The 13,986-nt window shown below is 37.1% G+C and overlaps 1 protein-coding gene across 2 annotated transcripts in view; it reads right to left on the bottom strand.

Moving 5' to 3' along the window:
- The window catches only part of LOC120154554 (amino acid transporter AVT1C-like), a 30,304-nt gene that overhangs the window by 11,928 nt on the left and 4,390 nt on the right, over positions 1–13,986 (bottom strand). For both annotated transcript variants that reach the window (XM_039166263.1, XM_039166265.1), the window contains exon 2: positions 12,682–12,691. The gene's annotated coding sequence lies outside the window, so the exon portion shown is untranslated. The remainder of the gene's footprint in view (positions 1–12,681; positions 12,692–13,986) is intronic.

The following is a 13,986-nucleotide window of genomic DNA, read 5'->3' as shown; positions in this document are numbered from 1 at the left end:
TGACAAATTTTAGTAAATGGAAAGACAAAGACCTGACTAAAGGAAATGACTGAAATACCCTTAACTACAAAATTACCAAAATACCCTTGAAGAGTAAAATAATCCAAAATATCTCTTAGCCCTGGAGTGACTAAATTATATGACCTAGTTGAATTGAATAAAAGTATTGTATTTATTCGAATTTTGGAAATGATAGAATTACTCTAGAAACTCCAAAGTAACTGTGATAAACTTGACTACTAAATGACCTAAGTACCCTTAATAACCTAGGTTAAGTGAGTGACTTGGATAAGTCTGGAAACGTTGACATACTTACATGATGTACCATTCCTAAAATTCATTTCGTGATGATTTTAAAGATGATCAATTCGACAAGTATTGTCTGTATTAAAAAGTGAATACTCTGGGAGTGCAACGATTTGATCGGTTGACATGTATCTTTGATGGGACTTGTACATTTCGGGTTAACTCGATATTTTGATAGATCGATACAAATCATAAATGCTTTGAATATTCGTTTCTACCTTATCAGCTCAAATCACTTAGAACCTAAAGCCCAAAATGCCTCTGATTTCCTTAATAATGGAATCATTCCTGTTATATCTGAAAACACAACTCTGATGCAAAGGATTCTAAATACCTTTCCGATTTCATAGTGCCTCCGAAAAATATCTAAATAATAAATGATCCTGATAAGTCATGTTCTGAATAACTGATGATCTACTTAGCTAATGAACTCTTTCGATAGTGATTCTAACTTTTGGCATTCTATCAGTATACTGAAGATCCGTGTTTTCTTTTCGATAAGTTTATCAAGTACCTCCGAATAATATATGGAACCTCTAGTGTGTTCCATGATCATCATGAATATTTTCTCTAATTTTAAAAGTATGAGTCTGTTAGTTGGAATACAGTTTAATCTCTGATTTTTATTCTGATCTCTGTTCAAAATAATGATATATCTATTTACTGACTGAAATTATTTTTATACGGGGTACTCTGGGACTCTGGTATAACTGAAGACACTGGAAGGTTCAGTCGCTGTTAGTAATCCCTTGTTTAGGTTCAGCCTCGACTGATAATTCCTTAAGGACCTAAGGCGACTCTTGGGTGAGCTCCTGGTCTTGATGGGCCTTGTGGTAAGACGTTATGGACCCCATCATCCTTTTGGACATATGTATAATCCTTTGGAACATATATGTGGTACTTTGGTACACTTATTTGGTCTATTGGAATATGTATATGGTTCTTAATGAGTGGTCCATCGGGACATATGTGATATGTGGTCCTTCGGGACATAGCGGTCATTCGGGACAAATTCTAAGTGCCCATGTGGGAATTATACGAGCTGTGGTGACAACATATGTGCACAACCTCTATGTACTCACATATCTTTAGTTCTCACATGTGTGCATGGGCTAACAAAGAGATAATATGAATAATATTGATATGATAATATGTGGTTTCCTTTGTAAAATGATATATGTGTTATATGATATGAATAAATGATAAGTACATGATTATAAGACAAAAGAAATTAATGATAATAATTTGATAATGATATGAACGAATATAATTTTATATGTGCATGTGTGAAATTGATATATGAATGGATATATGTTTGTGTATGATATGATAGAAGTAATTGTTCATGCATTATTACAAGTTAGAGCTTTCATTATATGTTTGCATGCCTCACTAAGTCATCGACTTACCGTGTGAGTGTTTCACACGTATGTTCCGGGAAGCAAGAAGAGAAGCTATGAGGAGCAAGACAGGTTAGCCACTCCTTTATTATGATCAGATCAGACTAGAGTTTTGAATTTTATATATGTTGTTTTATTAATTGTAATTGGAATGTACTAAAAGATTTGTATTGGATATGCTCTGATAGATTTTGTAACATCAAATGTCTTTAACTAATGAAAAGTATTCATTTTCATGAATTATGGCTTTAAATTTTAACTAATTTTTAAAGAAAAACGTTTTGAAAAGTCAATGTGACACATCAGACTCGGATCTAGGTTGGATACGGGTTGGGGGTGTTACAGTCGGACTGACCCGGTTGGGCGAGTCTAAGCCGAGCCGAGCCTAGTGAGTCGAGTCGAGCCACCTGGGTGAGTCGTTGACCGTTGACCGGCCGTTGACTTTTTCTGAGTACACCTATTATGATGTTTTTCGACATTCTGAGTCCGTTTTTAGGTATGTTTCACCAAATTCGAACCATGTAAGTTGTTTTTCACTGGTTAACCACCTGATTCGATCCATTTTTCGTAATTAAGCTCTGTTTCTGATGAAATTTCTGTTGTTATGTATATGAGGAATTATTGGACATTGAATTAAAGATCGAGGGTGATCAAATGGAGTTTAAATGTTCAATCGGTGGGGGTACAAAAATCGAGGTAATACTTTACTACCTCTTTGCATGCTTTATGGAATATATTGATAATGGATAAATGCATGGATGTATATGATTGGTCGATTATGCATGGACTCGAACCGAATACAGTTTAAGTGATAAATTGGTTAAGACTCTATTATGTTACATAAAGAAATTGGAATATTGGTAAGAAATGATTTTTAGTACAGTAATTAATATGAAGAGCAAATGATCTCATATTTATTAATTTCTAATTATTTTCGCTAAAATGTTTAATACCAGAATCACCTGATTATAAAATTATGAAATTGCCCTTATGGGGTAAAAAATGTTCGAACTAACCCTCATAGTAAAGGTACCATGAGAATTCATATTTAATCTGGTAAACTACTGATTCATCTGTTAAATTCCTGATCTGTTCGGAAAGTCACTGATAATCAAATATTACATCCGATAAGGTATAATACCTATAATTATCGTTTTATCAACAAATACCTAAAGGCTAAAACATCGAAATTATTATTTATGTTTGCATTGTTCAGACAAATTTTAGTAAATGAAAAGACTTGACTGAAAGAAAGGACTGAAATACCCTTAAACTACAAAATGACCAAAATACCCCTGAAGAGTAAAATAATCCAAAATATCGCTAAGCCCTGGAATGAATAAATCATATGGCCTAGTTGAACTAAATGAAAGTATTGTATGTATTCGAATTTTGGAAATGGTAGAATTACTCTGGAAACTCCGAAATGACCGAGATAAACTTGACTACTAAATGACCTAAGTACCCTCAATGACCTAGGGTTAGGTGAATGACTTGGATAAACCTGGAAACGTTGACGAACTTACATGATGTACTGTATTCATTCCGTAATGATTTTAAAGATGATCAATTCGACAAGAATTATCTGTATTAAAAAATGAATACTCTAGGAGTGCAACGATTTGACTGGTTGACATGTATCTTTTATGGGACTTGTACATTTCGGGTTAACTCAATATTTCGATAGATCGATACAAATCATAAATGCCCTGAATCTTCGTTTCTCCCTTATCATCTCAAATCATTTAGAACCTAATGCCCAAAATGTATTTGATTTCCTTAATAATGGAATCATTCCTGTTATATCTGAAAACACAAGTAACTCTGATGCAAAGGATTCTGAATACCTTTATGATTTCATACTACCTCCGAAAAATGTCTGAATGCTAAATGATCCTGATAAGTCACGTTCTGAATAACTGATGATACCGTCAGCTAATGAACTCTTTCAATATTGATTCTAACTTCTGGCATTATATCGGTATACTGAAGATCTGTGTTTTCTTTTTGATAAGATTATCAAGTACCTCCGAATAATATTTGGAACCTCTTGTGTGTTCCCTGATCATCATGGATATTTTCTCTGATTTTAAAAGTATGACTCTGTTATCTGGAATACAGTCTGATCTCTGATTTCTGTTATGATCTCTGTTCAAATTAATAAAATATCTATTTACTGACTGAAATTATTTTTATATAGAGTACTATGGGACTTTTGTATGACTAAAGTCACTGGCAGATTCAGTCGCTATTGGTAATTCCTTGTATAGGTTCAGCACCGACTGGTAATTCCTTATGGACCTAAGGCGACTCTTGGGTGGGCTCCTGGGCCTAATGGGCCTTGTGGTAAGACCTTATGGACCTTAAGGCACTCCCTTAGGGATGGCTCCACTGCTATGTGCTTTTGGGTAAGACCTTATTGACTTGAGGGCATTCCCCTTAGGTGGGCACCTACGCTTCGGCTAGGGTAAGACCTTATGGACCCAAGGTGCTCCCTTAGGTTGGCTCTTACGCCCTTTTGGGACTAGGGTAAGCCTTATGGATGCAGTTCTGGGGAACTACATATTGGTGTTCGGTTAGAGGGTTTTACTATGGTTATTTTTGAAAAATACATTTTAAACTGCTATTATTTTTAAAAAAAATGATATGTACATTTTCACTAGTTCTGTGGGAACACACTAGACAACCTATTATGATCTCCTGAACCCAGTCATTCGAAACATTTCCTCTGAACTGAAAGCTTACAGTCTTTTATTACTTGAAATATCACTAGGACCTCAACTCAGCAAAAATCAGTAGATGTTTGAATCAATAAGGAAACATATGATTATCTGTTATATGCATGTTTTGTAGCATCAATTGGTAGTTTTGTATTATTGAGCTTCTCAATGCTCACTCTTTGACTCACTCTTTCAAGTTGAAAGAATCAAACCAATGCAACTATCGACATCAGTAAAGGAGTTCCACCAGCATTGCTTTGTAGAGTACAGTGCATGTGATTAGGGGGCATGTAGGTTGTATTTTGTTTCATATACGAGTATGGAATTTGTTTTATTTTCTTAATATCGTTAAATTCTACTTTTGTACTTATAAATTGTTTTTATGATTTTACATGTTTTAACAAAAATTAAATTTTCTGGGATTTTTACGGTGAGTCGCTTTGGTGGCCCTAATGTGACACCCCAGATCAAATCGAGTTACCCGCATTGGCCCGTGGGTGTTACAAAAATTCCCAATATATATTTATTTATTTATTTTATATTTTATTATTATAACGTATTTTTATTTAATTTTTTAAGAGAAAAACGTGAAACTTCATTCCCATGAAAAAGTCAGGCTATGAAAACATAAACTAAAGCTATGAAAGCAAACATAAACATAAGCTAAGAAAGCAAAGCTATGAAAGCAAAGCAACTTGGTTTGAAGCGAGTAAGGTTACCACAAACGGAGGACTGCCAAACCAGCACATAGGAGAGACTCGCGATAGGCCTTCACGCGCGAACACATCAGCAACTCTATTACCTTCCCGACCCACGTGCTGAAAGATACAACGGTCAAAGGATGTTGCAAGAGCCCGGACCTGATCAATAATGCAACCACCATAGGAATAGTAAACCTGTGATGAAGCAACATTGGATATAACAGAACGTGAGTCTCCGACAACTAAACTTTGATACCCCCGACTCAAAGCCATATTTAGCCCTTCCAAACAAGCTAAAGATTCCACGTGGAAAACATCCATTGCATCAGGAATCCCACTCGAACAGCCTGCTAAGAATTGACCAGTGGAATCGCGTAAAACACAACCGATACCTTCCGTTCTCAGGTCTTTGTCATACGAGCCATCAACATTCACCTTGATAAAAGTAGCTGGGAGAATAGTCCAAAGCCACATCCGGGCGAACCGACGCCACAGAAAGCTCCTCTAGATAGGTAGTCACAAACCCATGGATCTCCACATCCGAGGAAATATAGCCCTGGTAAAGCTGACGGTTCCGAGCACCCTAGAGAGACCAAAGCAGTAGAAGTATGGAGAGATGAGACAACAGAGAAAGCATCCATTCCCGGAAGTCCCTTTCGTGACCCTGGGTAAACTTATCACAACCAAACAACCCCCACGTCGAGTGCAACTAGGAGCAACCAATGAGAGCATGCAAAAAGACTATTGGCCAGTTCCACACCGAAAACAACGCGGGTCAGGAACAACATGCTTCAGGTATAGGTTGACATAACTAGGAAGAAGGTTACAGAACACACTCCAAATAAAATCCCGAACCTTCTCTAGGAGCGGTTGTGACCAAAGTACTCTATAGAAACGAATGTCCCTGGCATCTGTAGTCTCTCGTTGCGCATCGAGACGTAGAAGAAAATTATAAGCACTTCTGACAATGAAACGTCCATGAGGCTCCAACCTCAAAACCATACGATCAGACCGGCGATCCACAGGTTAGGGGAGCATAGTATGACACTAACCACTGGCGGAAAAAAGAGAGCGTGAACCACATTAACCCGCCATGTTCCCAAAGAAGGATCTATCATATCAGAGACCGTGGACAATCTGCTAGGATCCATACATGATTGAAGTTCAGCTGGTGAAAACTGTGGGACCCAATGCTCCAAGAAGACAGGAATAGTAATGTCATCTCCCACCTGAGCGCGTAGGCATTGCTTAATCACCCCTTGAATCGACCAAATGCTCCACCAGGCGAACGACGGTTGCGCACCTAAGTCAACTGTGAGGAAAGACCCATCTAGATAATACGTGGCTTTGAGCACTTGAGCCGCCAAAGTATTAGAGCCATTAAATAAGCTCCAGCCTTGTTTACACAGAAAAGCTTGATTGAAAACTTCTAAATCTCGGATACCTAAACCTCCAATTGATTTCGGAAGTCGCATATTTGACATACCAAGCCAGTGGACCGCCTGCACGGATGCATCAGAACGCCACCAGAACCTTGCGATGAAAGAATTCAGCTCACGACAAAGCGAGACGGGGAGAGCGTACAAACTCATTTGGTAAGTTGGAAGAGACTGTAGCACAACTTTAATAAGCATCAACTTCCCACCTCTTGACAGAGTACGCACCGAAGATTGGCTGATCCGAGACATCATCGATTCCTTTAAGAACCTGAAAGTTGCCGTTCTATTTCTGCCCACGACCGATGGAAATCTATTAGAGGATGTGGCGTATTGCATGAGAAGCTTGCGTATTGAAGCTTGCGTTGTGTAGAAGTTAGCTAGTGCTGAGTTGGTTAATAGTCTGTTATGCTGATCTGTTATGCTGTTATGAAACTGTTATGAATTTGTTAGGTTTAACAGCTTCTGTTAGAGCTAATTACTTGAACACTTATGCTATATATAAGCATGTTGTACATGAGTGATTAGTAATCAATAATATCTCCATTTTCAGTATCCAACATGGTATCAATCGATGGTGGTCCTGGCCCTCATTGTCTAGCTTCAGCTGCGTGATAGATTGCAGAGATGGAATTTCCTGCTCAAAGCTCAAAGACCTCTCATAAGAAGGTCAATGTCATGCTCGATGAAATGAACTTCCTTCTTTGGAAGCAGCAAGTACTATTGACTGTGCGCAGTCATAGGCTAGAACGATTGTTCACTGGTGCGGTTTCCACACCACCAGAAACCATTGTTGATGATAACGGCATTGCTCATATCAATGAAGAATATGAGGAATTCGTTGCACAAGACAGTGCACTCGCCTCATGGCTTCTTTCCACCATCAGTGCCCCTCTTCTCCCTCAATTTGTTGGTGCTGAATCTGCCTCGGCTGTCTGGAACACAGTATTATAATTTTTTTCTGCTCGTTCGACGACTGCTGTAATGAGTCTTCGTTACAAGTTGCAGTCCTTGAAGAAAGGTGATGACTTTATGAGAACCTACCTTACACGTGTGAAAGAAGTCTGTGATGCCTTGGAGTCGTGTGGCAGCCCGGTTCCTTCTGTCGAATGCATCGCCAGCATTTTAAAAGGACTTCCACGCGAGTATCAGTCATTTGTAGCTGTTATAACTACCATGAAAGACATCTTAAATCTTGATAGCATTTATACTATGCTTCTTGATGTTGAAATGCAACTTACTGGGTTTGATGAGCAAATTGAAGTCCTTCCTATGAGTGCTCACATTACTCAAGGTGAAGGACGTGGTGCTTCCTTATCTAACAGTCGTGCGGATTCACGATATAACTACTCCAACAATTCTCGTGGTGCTAGTAGAGGCCGAGGAAGGTCACGTGTCCAGTTTCAGTTATGTGGTAAGGTCGGACATCTTGTAGATCGCTGCTGGCACAGATTTAACAAAGACTTCTCTTGTGTTACGACAGAGAATAGGACGAATTTCAGAGGTGACTTGTATCTGTTGTCAACCGATACGTGTACCTGCTGTGGTAAAGAACGTCCTTGTTCTTCAGGGATGGCTTAAGCTAACATGGTTAATACTGCTCATAGCTCGTACATGTGGGTGATTGATTCTGGGGCAACACATCATGTTACCACAGAAGCTTTGAATGTCATGGAACCATCTGATTTTAATAGCCCAGGTAAATTGCTTGTTGGCAACAGTATGCCCCTTAATGTTAACATGGTTGGTAGATCTTCAGTTTATTCCTCATCTAGAATTCTTTTGCTCAATGATTTATTGCATGTACCTCAAATCGCTAAGAATCTTCTTTCGGTTTCAAAGCTTGCTAAAGACAATGACGTGTTTCTTGAGTTTCATGCAAATCGGTGTTGTGTTCGTGATGAGATGACTGACTGCGTGTTGCTTCAAGGTGAAGAGAGTAGTGGTCTTTACTCTTTTGCAATTAATAACGATGCTCCTGTTGTTCATGTGGCTGAGGTACATACTACATCAGTGAATGGTTCTATGGATGAGTTGTGCAACAGGCGACTTGGACATCCAGCAGCTCCTGTTTTAGCTAATTTGTCTAGTGAACTTGGTTTCAAATTAAAAATTGATGTAAAAAAGCATGTACTACCTGTTATATGGGCAAGAACCACAAATTTCCATTTGGTGAATCAAATACTATCTATTCCTCTCCATTTGAACTTGTCTTCACTGATCTGTGGGGACCTCCGCATATATCTTCTAATGGTTTTCGATATTATGTTTCGTTTGTTGATGCGTTCACTAGACATACCTGGCTCTATCTCTTGAAAAGTAAAGATGAGGCTATTATAGCCTTTGAATTATTTCAAAAACTTGTTCATAGGCAGTTTGGTTATTCGATCATAGCAGTTCAAAGCGACTGGGGAGGTGAGTTTTGTAGCATGTTCTCTCTCTTGGCAAAGCAAGGCATTGTTCATCGATTGAGTTGTCCTCACACCTCTGAACAAAATGGAATAGTTGAACGCAAGCATCGCCATGCCAATCAAATATTACACATTGTGGAGCTTGCACTTGTATTACTTGCTCAAGCTGTCATGCCAATCAAGTATTGGTCTTATGCAGTTGTATCTGCAGTTTCCTTGATCAACAGATTACCTACTAAAGTACTTCAAGGGTTGTCACCTTTTGAGAAGCTTATGCATAAGAAACCAGATTACAAAATGATGAAAGTATTTGGTTGTCAATGCTTCCCTTATTTGAGACCTTTTCAGAATTATAAGCTTGAGTTTCGATCACGAGCATGTGTGTATCTTGGTCTCAGCCCACAACACAAAGGCTACCAATGTCTAGCCCCAGATGGTCGAGTATATATTTCACGTCATGTGGTCTTTAATGAGTTTGTGTTTCCTTTTTCAGGTGCTGCCAATGATAACATGTGTACTTCGAATGAATCCTCCATCTTATCACCATCTCTAACTATAATGGCTGATCCTATACAGCCCTTGTTCCAGTCAATGCAAGAACAAGGTTCTCGATCAGTATCAAAAAGTGCACAGAATGGTGTTGAAGGATCGGTGTCCTTGGAAACAACCAATAGTGCAGCCTCTCCTATCGTGCATCAGAATGAGAATTCATCAACTCAGTATGTCAATGATGATCTTGATCTAGTCTCTAGCCAGGATAACATGATTCATACTAAACTACACTCGATACCTGACATAACTATGGCTTCATCTGATGATGTCCCATGTGCACCTCAGCGAACTCATCACATGTTGACTCGCAGTCGGTATGGTGTGTTCAAACCAAAAACATATGTTGCTACGCTTGATGATCATATTCCCACCTCGATACATGAAGCTTTTCGAATTGAACATTGGAAACAAGAAGCTTGTGACGAGTATGATGCCCTACTGAGAAACAATACTTGGACTCTAACTACCTTGTCAGAGGATCGAACTGCTGTTGGGTACAAATGGTTGTTCAAGGTTAAGCGCAATCCAGATGGTTCAATACAACGTTATAAAGCTCGTTTAGTAGCCAAAGGATTCTCGCAAATACCTGGTTATGACTTCAAAGAAACATTTAGTCCTGTTATTCGATTCTCGACCTTCAATACGATTCTTGCCATTGCAGTCAACAATGGCTGGACACTAAGGCATATAGACATCAAGAATGCCTTTCTCAATGGGGATTTACTCGAAGATGTATACATACAGCAACCCCCAGGGTTTGAGGAAGTTAATGAACATGGTAAGCCATTCGTGTGCAAGTTGCAAAAGGCATTATATGGGCTTCGACAGGCACCCAGAAATTGGCACGTGAAATTAAAACAAAACCTGGTACAAATGGAGTTTATGGTTTCTCGTGTTGATCCCTCTTTGTTCCTCAAACATTCATCTCAAGGTATCATATATGTACTTGTGTACGTGGATGATATTGTTATTACAGGAAGCACGTTAACTGATGTGGAAGAGGTTGTGCCCATGCTCAAGGACAGGTTTTCACTGAAAGATCTAGGGGAGTTACGATACTTCTTGGGAATTGAAGTAAAAAAGTCTAGTCAGGATGTTGTCTTGAGTCAGAGGAAATTTGTTAAGGAGCTTTTAGAGAAAACTAGTATGGAAAATGCTGCTGGTTGCAGCACACCTATGGTTATGTCCACCAAACTCTCACGTGATGAGGGGGAGTTGATCAGTAATGCAACTGAATACCGTAGTATTGTTGGCTCGCTTCTATATGTTTGTCACACGAGACCTGACATCGCTTTCAGCGTTGGTCAAGTTGCTCAATTTATGAACTCTCCTAGAGATGTGCATTTTACAACAGTTAAGCGTATACTTAGATACTTGGTTGCTACCTTAAATTTTGGTTTGGTATTTTCTCCTTCTTATGCTAAAAGTTTAGACGTGGTTGCATTTGCTGATGCAAATTGGGGCTCCAATATTGATGATCGCCGGTCTATTTTAGGGTTTGAAGTATTCTTAGGGTCGTGCTTGATTATATGGTCATCTAAGAAACAAAAAACAGTCTCTCGATCCACTATGGAATCTGAATACAAGAGTGTTGCAGATTCCACTGCAGTGGCTCACTGCTCTGTTGGATGATCTTGGTGTTAAGCAAAGTTGTACGCCCATTGTCTGGTGTTATAACACAAGCACAATAGCCATGAGTGCTAATTCGGTGTACCATGCTCAATCGAAGCATGTTGAGCTTGATATACATTTTGTTCGAGAGAAGGTGACAGCTGGCCAACTCTGTGTTAACTATGTTCCTGCCATGCATCAGGCAACTGATGCGTTCACAAAACCTTTGTCTAAGGCTATGTTCGAAGAATTCAGAACCAAAATGTGTGTGCATCAATGTTATTCAACAGAAGAGAAGAAGTAGGGAGAATATTAGAGGATGTGGCGTATTGCATGAGAAACTTGCGTATTGAAGCTTGCGTTGTGTAGAAGTTAGCTAGTGCTGAGCTGCTTAATAATCTGTTATGCTGATCTGTTATGCTGTTATGAAACTGTTATGAATTTGTTAGGCTTAACAGCTTCTGTTAGAGCTAATTACTTGAACACTTATGCTATATATAAGCATGTTGTACATGAGTGATTAGTAATCAATAATATCTCCATTTTCAGTATCCAACAAAATCCAAGATAACATTCAAAGTCAGTCGCTTCAGGAACCCCAAATTGACCCGCCAAAAAAGCACAATCAGAATGAGTGTTAGAGCTAAATTTTTTTTTGACTTACTGAAGTTCACTCTTTTCCCCGAAACGTTCTCAAAACACCGAATAAGAGAAGACAACGCTGCTGCATCAGTATATTGTGCCCGCCCAAATATCAAGCAGTCATCGGCATTAGCAAATGGTGGAAAGATGGCCCCCCTGAGATAAACTGATACCCGAAAATGCACCTGTCGCATGAGCTTGGCGCAACAAAGAAGACAACCCTCCATAAAAAAAAGAAACTAGTATGGGAAAGAGGGTCGCCCTGGCGGAGGCCGCAATTTGGGACAATAACATAGAAAATTGGTTGTTCACACGAACCCGGTAACGCACTGAACGGACACAAATCACAAGGGGCACCCATTGAGCATGAAAACCATATTTTATATAAATTTTAATATATTATAATATTTTTATATATTTTTTTAATTTTTCTTATATAACGTCTGCATTTGCCATTGTAATTTCCTCCTTAACCATTGGCCGTAAATAATTAATTAATCCCGTTAATTTCAAGCAAAAGTTGTGGTTTCTCAAAAACTCTGAAAAGAATAATATTAGGTAATATTTCACGTTCATGTGGTTAAAAAATTGCTTGCATATGATGTCATAACTCATAATTAAATACAAAAATAATAATAAAATAAAAGATACGATATATTTAATGGAAATTATATTTATACGATATATTTAACGAAAATAAGATCGTATTTTTTAAGAATATAAGTTTTGAATTTTATGAAATTAATTATTTGATTTGGGGAAAAAATCTAATGCAATGTTTTAAATTAAATTAATATTAATGACTAGTCAATTTTAAATAACTAACATTCCTGATTAGAATTAGAATAACCTGAAGTGACTCAAATTGAATTAAATTAATGGACAATATTATATTGTTCCTTTTTTTTCTTTCTCAGAATTATTACTTTATTTAAATACTCAATTTTGAATTGCACGACTTACATAGCAAGTAATATATGAACAATAAGTATCCGGTGATTACACCATAAATGGTAGCATTTATTTCATAGAAAAAGTTAAAAAGAATTACAAGATGTGATGTATGAAGTCGATTCTATTATTATGTTTGATTATTGTTTCCATTTTTACTCTGAATTTATAGTTAACTACTAAATCTTGCATGGGACAAGAATAAACAATAACTCACTTTTTCAATTATTTAACCAATTCATAAAAAAACATTTTTCTTTTTCATATTTATTTGCATTCATTTTAAAAATAACATAACATGGACTCATTGAGTGATCTCAGTGGTAAAAGAGATTCTCCCTAGAGAACCCGAGATTGAGCAATTACATTTACAGAGTGTGTATGCATTGTTAATGATTAAGAAATATTTTGAACATATAATATCTTATAATAAACCTAAACTATTAAAAACAAGGTTGGAGGGTCACTTTTGCTCATGTAGTAGACTCAATTTATTATTTTTGTCATTATCATATTTTCGCATCAATTCAGCTCTCGAAGTTGCTCAATTGCACCAATGTTTAAAATATTGACTATTATTTAGGGTTTTGTGTTAGGGTTTAGAGGTTAGAGTTTAGGGTTTTACATTATGGCTAGAGTATAGAATAATGTAATTAAATAATTTTAGGGTTAAATTGATGCAAAAATTATAATAGAGCTGAAAATGATAACCTAGGTCTGCTACAGGGATAAAAGTGATTTTTTACCTAAAAATAGTATAACATATAATTGTATTTTTACTAAATAATATTTTTAAATTTAGTTTAATTCATCTATTTAAATATGTGATATTAAAAGGTTCCTCTTCACTCATCCATACAGTAATAAGTCATTCATATGTATATCAAGTGTAAGATTTAAGAAAAACAAAAAAACAATATTTTTTATAAATATAGAGATATTACATTTTTAAGGCAGAAGCTTAGATACGAACTCATACAAAATTAGATAATATGAATATTCTTAATCATTCGTTCAACTAATGGATCTCACAGAATAATAATATTTAATATCAAAATAATCAACTTCATTTTTGAAATAAAACTAATCAACTTTGGTTCTATTTACAATATGTACATCCCTTTGTATAATAAATATTATGTTGATATTGCGATGAAACTCAATTGAACAACTGAATATTTTCAAGAGGGGTTGAAGTGGATTTGAGAAAAACAATTAGGGAGTGAGGAGATTCAAGAATGAGAAAAATGATGCAC

This window comes from Hibiscus syriacus, unplaced genomic scaffold, assembly GCF_006381635.1.
Source record: "Hibiscus syriacus cultivar Baekdansim isolate YM2019G1 unplaced genomic scaffold, ASM638163v2 tig00111132_pilon, whole genome shotgun sequence".
NCBI lineage: Eukaryota > Viridiplantae > Streptophyta > Magnoliopsida > Malvales > Malvaceae > Hibiscus > Hibiscus syriacus.
This window is presented reverse-complemented; position numbering and strand designations above follow the sequence as displayed.